Raw genomic sequence first — 14,217 nt, 5'->3', positions numbered from 1 at the left:
TGTTGGCACCAATTATCATCAGATATTCCGAATTTTCAGACATTAGTAAGTTAAGGAACTATCTTTTAATTAAATTCACAGTACCCTGCCTTCTTATAATATGTTCTAAAAAGGATTTAAGATCAATAATATCACATAATTTTGTTGGAATGTGGAAACACTAGACTACTTAACATGTCCTTCTATTTTCCTTATCTGTATCAGTGTATATCATATTTTATGTAACATGTGACATGAAATATTTTATATAAAATCCTCTTTTTCATTGTGATATGTAAAAAGTCTACATATTACAAAGATTAAACTATAAAATGATAAAGAAAATAAAACTGGAATAGAGCATGACAAAATATGATAATAATTTTTGTTTGCAAATGAATGAAGTTATGTAATAACAGTAAAAATAGATTATCTTTACTGAGCACCTTCTGAGTGCCAGACAATATTTTAAGGGCCTGGGATGTTTATTAACTTAGTTTATCTTCACAAGTTCACTCTCCTTTAGGTATTTGCAATATCTAAAACTCACTCTTCCATAATGGAAAACCATCCTTCTACTTGTGCAGGCAAAAGGCTTAAGACTCATCCAGGATTTTTCTCTATGTGATACACCTGAAATTGAGTCATCAGAATAGGATATTGATAGTCTGTACATCGTATATTAGGAATTTGACTCTTTCTCAATATCTCCTCTTCTATCACCCTGCCATAATTTCAGTCTTTAAATTATTACAAAAGCTTTCTTGATTGTCTTTCTTTCTGATTTAATCTCAAAGCAGATTCCAGAGTGATATACTGTTAAAAAGAAGTGGTATCCTATCAGTTTTCTTCACAAAACCTACAAGACATCCATCACATTAAAAGAAAAAAATGAAAATTTAACCAGAGACTACATATCCAGCATGTTCTTCCTCCTACTTTGTACTTCATTCACCTCATTCATTGCAATTGTGCCTATCATGCTTTTTTTGGAGCAGCTGCAGTGACCTCCTTACACTACCACGTAAGCATTTGTTCTGATGCTGCCTGGAATATTTGTATATTTTCTTCTCCCTGAACTTCCCTTTCCCCAGATGGATGCATGGCTCTTTTCTAATTCTCTTTCTCTTAAGGTCACCCCTTATAATCTATTTAAAATCCCACCTACCCCATCACCCATCAATTCTTCATTTGTTTTCCATAGCAGATATCCCCATCTAATATTCTGTGCTTAAAAACTTTTTCTTTTGTTTTTCCTCCACCATAAAAGATCTTTGAGCATAAGATATTATTTTTGCCAATTATGTTCAATGCTGTAATTCCTGCCACCTAGAAGAGTGCCTCAATAAACGGATTTGACAGCCTGAATTTTACAGATAATGAAATGGAACACAGAGGTTTTATAGCTTGTACATGGTTAGGCAACATGTTAAAGGACAAACTCAAATTTGAATCAGGCAGACTAATTTTAGAGCTCACATTCTTTGTTGCCACTTTTTGATATGACTTTTTCCTACAAAATTATGACAGTCTTATCAGAGATTAAAACATATAATACATTATTTATTATCCTTAAAAGTATTAACTAATACAGAGATGAGAGGAGTATGTTATTGGCAGACTTCAATAGAGCTGCTAAAAATAAGTTTAATTTTAGAGATAGCTGCTAAATGTTCTCAAGCATATATTTATATCCTATTTACAACAAGAAAATACTGCAAAGAGAAGGGTGATTTATTAGGTGATGTGATTGGGCTGGGGAGAGAACTTGTATTAGTCAGGTACTAGCTGGTTGGTGTAAGAAATGGCTTTAGAATCAGGGTGGCTCAACAAAAAGGAAAGTATCATCCTTGGCTGTAATAATGCAGACTCTAGCTGACTAGGCTTTGTAGAGACTCTTTTTTCCTTAAGGTCTCCTTTATGTTGCTCTTCTACTATCAACAAGATGATGTCATCCTCTGCCTGGTTAACGAGGTTTCACATTGCAGTATCTGCATTCCCATCTGAGGGAAAGGGGAGGTTTCCACACTTGGAAAAGGTTTCAAATTTTTGTCATTTTGAAGGATTTTAGGAAAAATCCTATTTCTTTAAGAGACATAGGACTACACAGATTACATATTTCTTTTGATGTGAGCATAGAAGGAACTGTACACGTCTTCTAAATAATCAAGTTTAACAACAAAATGTTTTTTATAACATTTTATTACTATCCTTTGAATATTAGTGACTAAAGTGATATCCTTCTTTAACTCCCTTTGTTTATAATTTTTGTATTCTTTGTATTGGTTGCCTTAAGGAGCACTATATGCATGTTTAATTTATCATAGCCTACCTAAAATAATATACCACATAACTTAAAAAATCAAAGTTCTAAAATAGTAGAGATTATATTCTTCCTTTGCATGTTATTATTTATTTCATAAATTTCACGAAATTTGGATTGACCCAACAATTCATCAAACTAGTTTTGTTTTTGGCAATTACTTTTAAATTTGTTATAATTTTACACATCAATTATTTTGTACATTTACCCTAAATTTTACATTTTTAGCATCACTTCTGTTTATTGTTTGACCCAACACTCATCTATTATCATATTCCTGACTGAATAATATTTAAAGCACAAGTCTTCTGGCAAAAACATTTTTTCTTTGCATGTGTGCTTGTGTGTTAATTTTTCTTAAAATTCTTTATATTATTCTTAGAAATGAAAATTGTTTTCAGTGTGTATTGAATTCTGGAATGTATTTTTGTCTTCCTGTATCTTAAATCTTTGCATTATCTTCTGGCTTGTATTTTTATAGATTTTTAATAATTATGTTCTCTTCTGTATGTGATATGTATTTCTCTCTGAATACCTTCATAACCCTATACTTACCTTTTTATCAACAATGAGTCTGATACATTTATATGTGCTTCATGGTTGCTTGATTTTTTTTTATATTTATCCTTCCTGGGGGGTTGCAAACATTTTTGGCCCTATGAAATGATCACATTTCCTTCTGGAAAAGTTTCAGCCATTATTTCCTTAAATATCACTTTGGGGCGATTTCCTTTCTATTTTTGTTATAGAACTCTAACCACATGTATATTCAAATATTTGATATTTCACAGTTCTTGGATAATTTTTTCCATTCTGCTTTTCTTTAAATTTCTTTCTGTTTGGATAATTCCTATTGATTTAGCTTCAAGTTCACTAATTCTTCCCTCAGTTGTACCAACTCTACTGAAGAACCTTGTTGAAAGTATTATTTGTTTCTGATATTGTGTTTGTCTATGTGTACTTTTCAAAATTTTATTTCCAGCCATTCATTGAACACTACCTCATGACATTCATCTCTGTGATAGAATTTACTATGTACCTGTGCATGCTGTTTATCCTCTCAATTAGTTTTTTTTTTCATGGGCAGGCACCAGGAATCCAACCCAGGTCTCCAGCATGGCAGGCAAGAATTCTGCCACTGAGCCACCATCACACTGCCCTCAATCAGATTCTAAGCTAGTTATTGTCATTGTTTTTTTAGTCAAAGGACACTAAGGAACACCTGTGGTTCAACAACTTGGCTTTATTCCTTATTGCAGTGAAGAGGAACATCCACCATGTAGAAATGTGCAGGTTCTAAGTAAGAGGGTGTTAGATAGAACCTATGATAGGATTTTAAATTGTTTGGAAAAATAAAAGTGGCAGATATGGAAGCAAAGATTTGTTGTAGGTTGAATCCTTTCAGAAAGCAGGAACAATTCTATGATTATGTATATCAGTAAATCTTATCTAACATAAGTGCAGACAAAATTAACAATAAAGCTGCAGTTTGCAAAGTATAGCATTTCCTCATTTGGTTAGAGAGGAAGACATTTGTTATTTTGTGAGTTATCCAGTAATTTTGTCTGCCCTCAGTCTTTATCATGAACATTTGATAGAGACTTACATAGAAGACATTGAATGTGAAGGCAAATTTCTTGAATCTAGGTTTCTCTTACTTTTCCAAATAATGGTACAGCCCGCACTTGGATTTATCAATTCTTTATAATTTAGTTAATTTATATCTACCTGCTTGTGCTATGTCCACCTCTTTCTTCACCCTCTGTCCAAGGTTAAATGGTTCATTTGTCACATGTCCTCTTTAAGGGTCTTATCTCTACTCAGAATTAAAATTTATTGGAGTTTTCAAATTCAACTTCCTCTTGGCTCATAAAAAGCTATAATTTTTACAATTGTCTGGCTTTTTAAAAATGTTAGATTCAACCCAAAAAAAGTTAGATTCAGAGCAATTATTTTTGCACATTTCTACATCATATTTCTATATTCCCTTTTCAATTTATCCAATTTATGCTTCAGTTAATTCCTTTCTGAGTAACTCCACACTTTGTTATATAATGTCTAGCAAGGGTTCTAGCCCTATACCTTGAAAATGTAATGAATCTTCAAAATCATTATAGGGGTAATTGATTTCATTGCATTTGCTTTTCCAATTGTTCTTCTTTCACCTGTTCCTTCTTTTCTTTCTCATTTTCTTCTCCTCCTCCCTCATCTTCTTCCTCCCCCCCCAATTTCTCCCTACAAGATCATAATCAGGGAATTCAATTTTAAAGTCCCATGGCTTCAAGTAGCATAGGTCTTTGTAAGACAATATGGTATCACGTTATGATCAGTGCTATGTCTATGAAAATGTATTTGTTTCTTGTTGACTTTAGAGGAATTTTGAGTATATATTTAGACTATACTCTGCTGTCAAAGATCTGTTTGTTCTAATAGAGACATATGAGTCTCTTTGTATAACTGATTAGACATTTTGTTCCTGATAATTACTGGATTGTATCTCAACTTCATACTTCAGAATTAACTATTAGATTAGTTTCTTCTGATGCAATAGATTTGGTGGAAACAGAGAACAAGCATTACTGCTGGTAAAACAATAAATTTCATAAAAAGAAAAGTAAATTTCCACTCTTAATAGCTCTTCAAGTATACATATGTTACAACGATAATAAAGAAAGTAGAATAAGTAAGTCTAAGATAAATATACGTTTGTTTGTTTTTCCCAGAGCTTTAGTTATATACTCAATAAAGATAATTATATTCCCTCAATATATTTTTGGAAGACTAAGAAAGGATGCAATCAATTTCTGTAACTGTACACTGGGAAGGAAATAATGGAATAAAAATATATTGTGTTGATTCAGGTATTGCAAAAGACATCTCCAGAGGATGGATCTGAGAGTGTGAGTGCACATGGGGTAAGAAAATAACATTTGGGACATTTTTTACATGTGTTCTAGTTTGTTAGCTGCCAGAATCCAACACAACAGAGACGGATTGGCTTTTAATAAAAGGGGATTTATTTTGTTAGTTCTTCAGAGGAAAGGCAGCTAACTTTCCACTGATGTTCTTTCTCACATGGAAGACACAGGATGGTCTCTGCTGGTCTTCTCTCCAGGCCCCTGAGTTCGAACAACTTTCCCCAAGCTGACCTCTTTCTGCATCTCCAAAGGCCTGGGCTGAGCTGTGAGTGCTGAGATGAGGAATGCCGAGCTGCTTAAGCTGTGCTACATTGCGCTCTCTCATTTAAGCACCAGCCAATTAAGTCAAACCTCACTCATTGCAACAGACACACCTCCTAGCCGACTGCAGATGTAATCAGCAACAGATGAGGTTCACGTATCATTGGCTTATGTCTGCAGCAACAAGACTAGGCATGCTCACCTGGCCAAGTTGACAACTGAATCTAACTAACACAACATGATTCAAGAAGAATGATTCATTTGATAATGAAAGCTTATTGTAAGCAATGGAAGGTTGTACCAAGTCATCAGATCTTGACAACATGACCTCTCACTCTAGTCAATATAAATTAAATTACAGGAAGACAAATAGCATCAATATAAATTAATCTATGAATAGTCAATATGCATGAGTTGAACACAGTCATAAGCATATAGCTGACACAATTTATCTAAATTTGTAAAGTGCTGCATTCAAGGGCTGATTAATGCTTTCTTTGGGAATATTTTAAGATATGGAAAATATTTCTATTAACCAAATACAAGACTTTATTCCTTAGTTTTTGGCCAAAGAGATATGGACTTTCTCCTAACATTCTTTTTCAGTTTCACACAATGCTAAGTATTCACTTTATTAATGAACAAAGTTCCTTCTCATATCATCTTAATAAATTCTTCTTTACTAGTATTCATGTAAGAAATAAAAAATAGCTAAAGAGAAACAGCAGCAGCAGCATCTCTACAATAAGAAGAGATCTGGATGATTACAATTTAAGTGCACAGGGATTCAGAATCATAGATGAGGCCAAAAGTTAATGGTAAATTTGGTAGAGCTGCAAAATATTTTCTTTTTTGTTTGGTTTCTCATGAACCTGAAAATAGAAAGAATACAGTTGAAAAAGAAAGATTTCTTTGGATGACTGACTAGCAGGTAAATATATTTCCATCACCCTGTTTTTTCCATAACTGTGGTTTGTATATGCATTTATGTTTCCACATAAATCAGAACATAATGAACAAAACAAAATTCTTTTTTTTTTTTGCGTCCCTCCATGATATTTAGTCTTCCTGTCTCTGGTACGAGCAGCGTGGAGAACGTCTGCTCTAAATGCTTTCTCTGAGCCAGGACAGTTCCCACTCTGGCGGACGGCTTGCACCAACTCTTGCACCATTTCAGGAAATTAGGTTGGTGGGGGTGGGCAGGCCTTCCCAACCCCCCACCCCCACCCCAGGAGCTCTACGGGCCAGCCCTTCCTGCCTCGGCCTTGCTTTGCCCCTTCTGAGACAGGAACCAAACCAGGCAAGAGCACCCGCCTCAGCTTTCTGGATGCGCTCTGCAACCCGGCTCTGCCTAGAACCTTTTCCTCCTGCCCTCGCAGCCGGGAAGTGCCCCCTCCTTCCTCCCCTCCCCAGGGGCTTCCCTGAGCCACCCCAGAAGATGCCAGAGACTTCACCGCCCTCGCAGGCTGTTTGGGAGCCTGGGATGCTCCCACCAGCCCGGGTTGGACAGGGGATGCTGAGTCCGGCGTGAGGCCCTCGCCCTCCACACCTCATGTGCCCAGCGGTGCCCGCCCTTCCCCAGCCAGCCCCCAACCCCATCTCGCACCTCGCCGTGGTGAGGTGCCTGAGGGGCCCCGTCTCCCTCTGGGGTGAAGAAGTCACACGTACATCTTCATGGCCTCGTGGGTCGCTGCGGGGCAGTAGCAGGAGTGTAGCTGGGCTAGCAGCGCGTGTGACGTGGCCCAGAGGCGGGTGCCCTGGCTTTTCTTGTTCCACACGTGGATGGTGTAGGTGGCATTGAGCAGCTGGGCCAGCTCCTCGAGGCTGACATCCTCGAAGTACCTCTTCCAGCTCTGCCAGGGAATGGGGTAGAAGGCCTGGTGAGGCAGTGCGGTGATGCTGCAGCAGCCGCGGCTCTCGCTCAGGCTGCAGATGGAGCACCACCTCTTGAAGACCCGCGTTAGCAGCTACGGGCCCTGGTGGCCCCAGACCCAGCCGTGGTAGTGGGCCACGAAGTTCCGCATGCACTGGGCCATGAATGCATGCTGCAGCTCGAAGGTCAGGAAGGCGCCGGTGAGCACGTGGCAGGACTGCGCCCCCAGCATGTTGCTCAGGTTGCCGAGGCTGCTGAGGACGATGAAGTCCGTGTCCAGGTAGATGCTGCCAAACTTCCACAAGAGCACAATGCACGCTGTGTCCGAGAGCATGGGCAGCAGGTACGGCTCCCAGTGGCACTGCATCCACGTGTACCAGGTGGCCAGGGGCTTGTCCCAGAACAGCTCCTCTAGGTCCAGCGGGCACAGTTGGACATTGAGGAAGCAGCTCAGCAGCGAGATGCCCAGGTGCTGGGGCAGGGAGGCATTGCCCCTGGGGAGCCCCTTCATCAGGACCACCACCCGGAATACCGGGTGCATCTGGGCGGCCGACTCCACTGAGCACATGAACAGGAAGTTGGGGTTGGTGCGATCCGAGGTCTCCAGGAAGAAGATGTTATCTGGGGAGGGGGTGCCCGAGGTTGGTGTGGGGGCTGCCAGCCGGGGACAGGGATGATGGCCAGCAGGTTATAGAGTTGCCCTTGGCCCTTGGGCTCTCCCACAATGTGCCAGTAGATCAGGACCGAGACAAAAAGGGCACATTAACAGTCCCAATCTTTTCTTAAAAAATGATTTTTATTGTGCTATAATTATCCAAAGTGTATAATCAGTCTTTCCCAGTATCATCATAAAGCTATGCATTCTTATTTAAAATTGATTTTTGAATATTTTCATTACTCCAAACACAAAAATAAGAATAAAAAGTGAAAAAAAAAACCCAAAACCTTCCATACCACTTATATCCCTGTATTGTTTATTTATTTATTATTTTTTTCTTATTCAGTTTCTATACACTGGATAAAGGGATTATCAGTTTCAAGGTTTTCAGACCCATATGTTCACATACTAAAAGCTCTATAATTATTCAATCATCTTTAAGAATCATGGCTATTGGATAACAGGTTCAACAGTTTCAGAAACTTCCTTCTAGGTACTCTAAAACACCAAGAACTGAAAAATGATATCTATATACTGCATACAAATAACATCAGAAAGATCTCTCAACTCTATTTGACATTTCTCAGGCACTAAAACTTTAATTTGCTTCATTTGCTTTCCTATTTTTGGTCATGAAGTCTTTTTCATTACCATGATGTCAGGGCCAGACATTCCCAGGAATAATGTTCCACATTCCCAGGGAAATTTACAGCCTTGGGAGTCATGTCCTATGTAGGGGAGAGGGCAATGCGTTCACCTGCAGAGTTGGCTTACAGAGAGAAGCCAATCTGAGCAACAAAAGAGGTTTTCTATAGCAGTTTTTAATCATAATCACTAGTAGTCTTAACTTCTCCTTTACAGGAATAACTTCCATAAGGGAGAGCCCAAAGATCTTAAGGACCTGGCCCCTCAAATTGGTGGTCACCAATGCCCATGAACATATTAGGTCTTCCCCAAGTGAGAAAGATAAATATCCCCATTTTTTCCCCAGTACCTCAAAGGAATTTTTTTCCAAGGGAACTTTTAAAACACTTTTTTATTCTTCTCTGCTTACTCTGGGATGTATCAGGGCATCACAACAACTATATCTTATTTCCTATTCATGGTTCCAAGCAATCATGATATGTGAATAAGCTGACCATACATATTTAATTACTGTGCTACAGGACATAAAATTTTTACACCATATAAACATCCCTTACTTTGGTCTCACACAGAAGTTAAAGTTTTAAAATATATTCAATATTATCATTTATCCTTTTGTCTGATTTACCCTAGTCCTACCCAGATTACTCTCACTCGTATTTCTAAGTGAAGTCTGATAAATTTTTCAGTGTTTTTAACAGGAGCTGTACACGTCAAGGGTAATACTGATATTCATAGCTGCAGAACTCTATCCCTGAGTGTAAGGTGTCACACAAATATCCAAAATTCCATGGAATGTCCAAGTTATACACAAAGAGTTCATCACCTCAAAATTTCAGTCCAGAAACCTTTACAATAGGCCTTCACCTGACAATGTATGCCTTTGAATTCAATTCTCAGACTTTGCACATTATAATTAGTCCATATTAGTGAGGCATTATAGTATTTGTCTTCTCATTTATGGCTTATTTCACTCAACTTACTGTCCTCAAAGACTTGAGGACATTCAGCTAGTTGCAGGCCTCAGGACTTCATTCCTTCTTGCGGTCACTCAATAATCCATTGCATGCATGGACCACAGTCCCCCTTACAGTCTTCCATTGAGGTAACCCTAGGTCACCTTCATCCATTGCAATTTTTGGACACTGCCACCATAAGCACCAGTGTTCTTTTTCTTTGTCTGTGTTTTCTGTGGGGCCTTAAGAAAAGTACTTTTTATGACTGGCAAGACAAAATGCTTTCATCTGATAAATGCTTGCTAAATGAATGAAAGGGTAAATAGGAATACTTGTGGACATGGGGACACTAATTGATTAAGTGTACTTAATATATTATCAAGTCCCTTCATATTATGTAAGTAGAGTGTTTTATGTCTGAAGCAAATGTGAATTAATTTTTCTTATTGGTTTTCATTAATTTATCAAATATTTATGTCAATCATATTGGAAAAATAAGTTAGCTAACTTCTACCATGAGATTATGTTATATTTTTAACTTTATGTTGCATGTAAAAATCATATTTATATGACTGTTTTAAGTTTTTTATTTTGCCCTCAAAAACACTGTTTGGCAATGAATTGGTTATCACCTGATATTACAGGAAAGTATGTGTCTATTATTTTAAACATACACAAACAAACACACATAAACATTGGAATATATCACAGATTAAGTTCCTTTTTTGGTTGTAGTTCAACAACAGAGGTAAAGGGCATGTGATAGAAAAATGCATTAAGTATTTTATCAAAAACACTTAAAATAAGTAGGATATTTCTACTTCTTAAATTTTTAAAATAAAGTCTAATAAAGTTCAATTGAGTCTAGGAAACTAATAGCTGTTTTAATTTAAGTATTATTTAGATTCCAAAAGGACTCTGAAAGTAGAAGTTAGGGGTTAAGAAAATAAGACAGCCACATAAAGGTATCATTAAACTGACAAACTATGGAGCAACCTGTGCTGGTTTGAAATATCATGCACCCCAGTAAAACCATATTTTAATCCTGATCCAATCTTGTGAGAGTTTCTTTCAATCCTCATTCAATATTGTTGGCTGTAAACTTATTTTTTTTTGCATGGGCAGGCACTGGGAATCAAACCCAGGTCTCCAGCATGGCAGGTGAGAACTCTGCCTGCTGAGCCATCGTGACCTGCCCAGACTTTTGATTAAATTATCTCCATGAAGATGTGACACACCCAATTTTGGGAGTGACCCTTTGATTAGACGGAGTTTGACTCTACTCATTCCAGGTGGGTCTTGATTAGTTTATTAGAATCCTTTAAAAGAAGAAAAATTTTGGGGTGGGTCAAAATGACAGAAATGACAGAGCTGACAGAGAGAGAAAGCTGACAGAAATTTCAGAGGAGAGCTGACAGGAACAGGGCAGAGATACAGGTGTTTGGAGATGCTTTGAGCCCAGCAGATGTCTCCATGAGATGTTAATAGACACAGAACGTGGAGAGAGCCAAGGCAAGTCAAAAGATGAAAGCTATCCCCAGAAAAGCCAGGTAAGGAACCCCCATAGGAAAAAAGGCTGAAAGTAATGGAGCCAGGAGAAAGGGATGAACAGATGCCAGCCACATGACTACCAAGCCCATAGAGGTGCACCTGACCCACTGGCCTTCCTTGGATTAAGGTATTTTTCCCTGGATGCCTTAGTTTGGGTGATTTTATAGGTTTAAAACTGTAACCATTAATAAATTAAATTCTCCTTTTTAAAAGTCACTCTACTTCTGGCATATTGCATTCCAGCAATTTACAAACTAACACACTGACTTTCCAAAATGAGCTTTATATTTTCTAAGAATATCAGAAGTAAATTATTTTAGATCCAATAATAGAAGAGGGTAAAGGATAGCATAAGTAGGAATCTCTTCATGTATTTCAAGTATGTACTCTTCTAAAATGTGCTACTGATTTCAGACAATTGTGAACTTGGTGTATGTCAATTCTGTAAAAAAAACGGAAACCTTGTATAAATTATCAACAAACCTTAAGCCATTAAAAACTTGCTCTATGTTACTCCCATTATTTGAGTTCAAATGCTCTGTGATTAGTAGGTCTTCAGGCTTGAATCGCTCTCTGAATTTTGTTCTTGCTATTCAATAGCTTAGCCAAAGGCCTGAGTTAGAGTAAGTAGCTGGGTTCAACTTCACTGAGCTGATGCTCTTCATCCTCCCTGGAGTTGCAGATCACCCTGAACTACAAGTCAGCCTCTTCTTGCTGTTCCTCCTCATTGACCTGTTCACTGTTTCAGGGAACCTTGGATTGATAGTGTTAATCGGAATTGACTCTCAGCTTCATATACCTATTTATTTTTTCCTTCACAATTTATCAATCATTGGCATTTTATTTCTCTACTGTGATACCCAAGACACTGGTCAGTTTCCAATCTAATCATAAAAACATCCCTTTCGTTGGCTGCTTTGCCCAAATGTACTTTTATTTTTGGTTTGGTGTACAGTGAGTTGTTTCTTTTTCTGAGATTAATAGCCTATCACTGCCATATAGCAATCTGCAATCCCTTACTCTATTCAGTAGCCATGACTGAGAAAGTGTGCTTTTTTTCTGGGATTTATGCCATATGTGTTAGGCTTCACAAATTCTTTGATATGAATTTACATGATGAGTGGTTTAGTGCCTGCAATTCTAGTATCAAAAATTTTTCTGTGACATATCAGCTTTTTTGGTCTTGTCCCACATAGGTACATCCAGTGCAGAATTGTTGATCTTTGTCTTAGCTGGTTTCACCCTGAAAAGTTATCTTCTCATCATCACAGTCACTTACAGTGCCATCATCTTGGCCATTTAGGATCAGTCTGCAAAGGGCAGGCAGAAAACCTTCTGCCCCCGTGTGTCCCACCTCCTGGGTGTAATCATTTCCCAAGGGTCACTGATTTTCACATATTTACAGCCTGATAACATATCCTCTTGACTCAGGCACAGATGGCATCTGTGTTCTATACCATTGTCATTACAAAGCTGAATCCTCTGATCTATAGTCTGAAGAAGAAATATGTGAAAAATGTTTTTCTAAGGGTCATAAATAGAAAACTATTTCCAGAGCACAGAACTAATAAAAGCAAATAAAAGCACCAGTGAAAAGATCAGTTCCATTCAATAAGATTCAAGCACTTATGTGGCCATTGAGTACTACAGAGAAATTTCTTGATGATGTGGAATGATTTTGCTAAGATAGTTAATATTTTGATCATTTATCTTTACTTAAAAGTGATTTTTATTTTTGTTTTTGTAGAAAATTGATATGCTTATGAGGTAGAATATGTTCTCCATTCAAAAAGGCAGAGTATAATTTCCAAGTAACCCTATTGTGCTTCTCTAAGGTCTAAGACCTAATTTAAAAATATGTGTGTGTGTTTGTGTGTGTGTTTGCATATAGGTAAATGAAGCACTAGCTGTAACATATTTTCTTCACTAGTTTAGGAATATATAGAGAGATACTTGTTTTCCAAATTTGGCAGAAAACCTCTGGAAATAAAGAATCTACAGTGATAAAAGGAAAAAAAATCTTTTCATTCCATGAAGGAAGGATTGTAGAGCTGAATAACTATTCTTTAATGTAAACCCAGATGAATGACTTCTCAGACATTGTTACAAAATCCTTCAGTACTGCCTTTAATATCATTTGTAGCAGTCAGGTGAATGAGTTGGGACATCATATTTAAGATGTATGTTGAAAAGGATGAAAGATTAATTTGATGAGGTTCCTTTAAAATGAAATATGTGTGTATATACTATTCCTCTCTCCAGTAAGACTAAGATTCTTGAAAGAAAGAATTGCTTATTCTTATTTCCACTTCACAGCATCTAGTAAAGTGTCATATATAAAATATACAAGTAAATATTGTTTGCATTTTGGTATGTGTGAGATTGTGTTTCTAGATGCATTAATTTATACCTGCATGCTAATTAATGATAGTAGTTTTTGTTTTTCCCCGAGCTTGTGAAATCCCAGTGATAATTAACTTAAGGCCAAGGATGCTATTGATTATATTTTTCATTGGTGTTTGGAAATGAACAGCCATGTACCTATGGAGGTTCAAAAAATACTAGTTTAGATGAAAATTTTATTTTTAGAATTATTTTCCAAGTATTTCTTGTGTATATATTATATAGCATACTAATTTGCAAATATATTCCTTCTCGAATGATGTCTTTTCCAAAGGATTCAGATATGGAAAAAAGAGTAAAAGAGTTGTACTTTGTATATATGACTTTATGTAATTGGAGTCAACTGGTTAGGAAGTTTTCATATCTCCTTTATAGGAGTCTCTGTGTGAGTAGAGGTAGCTCATATGATGAGATCTGTGCATCTGAGTATGCATATATGAATATATGCAAGTGTATTTTCTCTTGTAGTAATGGTCTGATTCCAGCAAGTTTCATTGTACAATGTAATATTTTATATTATAAACTATTCTAATATAATGGACATCTTATGAAATGTTTGCACATTATTGCAGGAATATATTGAGGCTTCTGTCTATTAATTCACTCACTTCTTTTCCTTAACAGAATATACTTTTTCCTTCCAATAATAT

The 14,217-nt window shown here is 37.0% G+C and overlaps 2 pseudogenes; one reads left to right on the top strand and one right to left on the bottom strand.

Annotated features, from left to right (window-relative positions):
- Window positions 1-4,431: 4,431 nt before the first annotated feature.
- Window positions 4,432-8,107, bottom strand: LOC143649295 (lactosylceramide 4-alpha-galactosyltransferase-like; annotated as a pseudogene).
- Window positions 8,108-11,791: 3,684 nt separating this feature from the next.
- LOC143649294 (olfactory receptor 8I2-like) lies at window positions 11,792-12,774 on the top strand (annotated as a pseudogene).
- The last annotated feature ends 1,443 nt before the right edge of the window (window positions 12,775-14,217 follow it).

The sequence above is a fragment of the Tamandua tetradactyla genome, chromosome 11 (assembly GCF_023851605.1).
Source record: "Tamandua tetradactyla isolate mTamTet1 chromosome 11, mTamTet1.pri, whole genome shotgun sequence".
Taxonomy (NCBI): Eukaryota; Metazoa; Chordata; class Mammalia; order Pilosa; family Myrmecophagidae; genus Tamandua; species Tamandua tetradactyla.
This window is presented reverse-complemented; position numbering and strand designations above follow the sequence as displayed.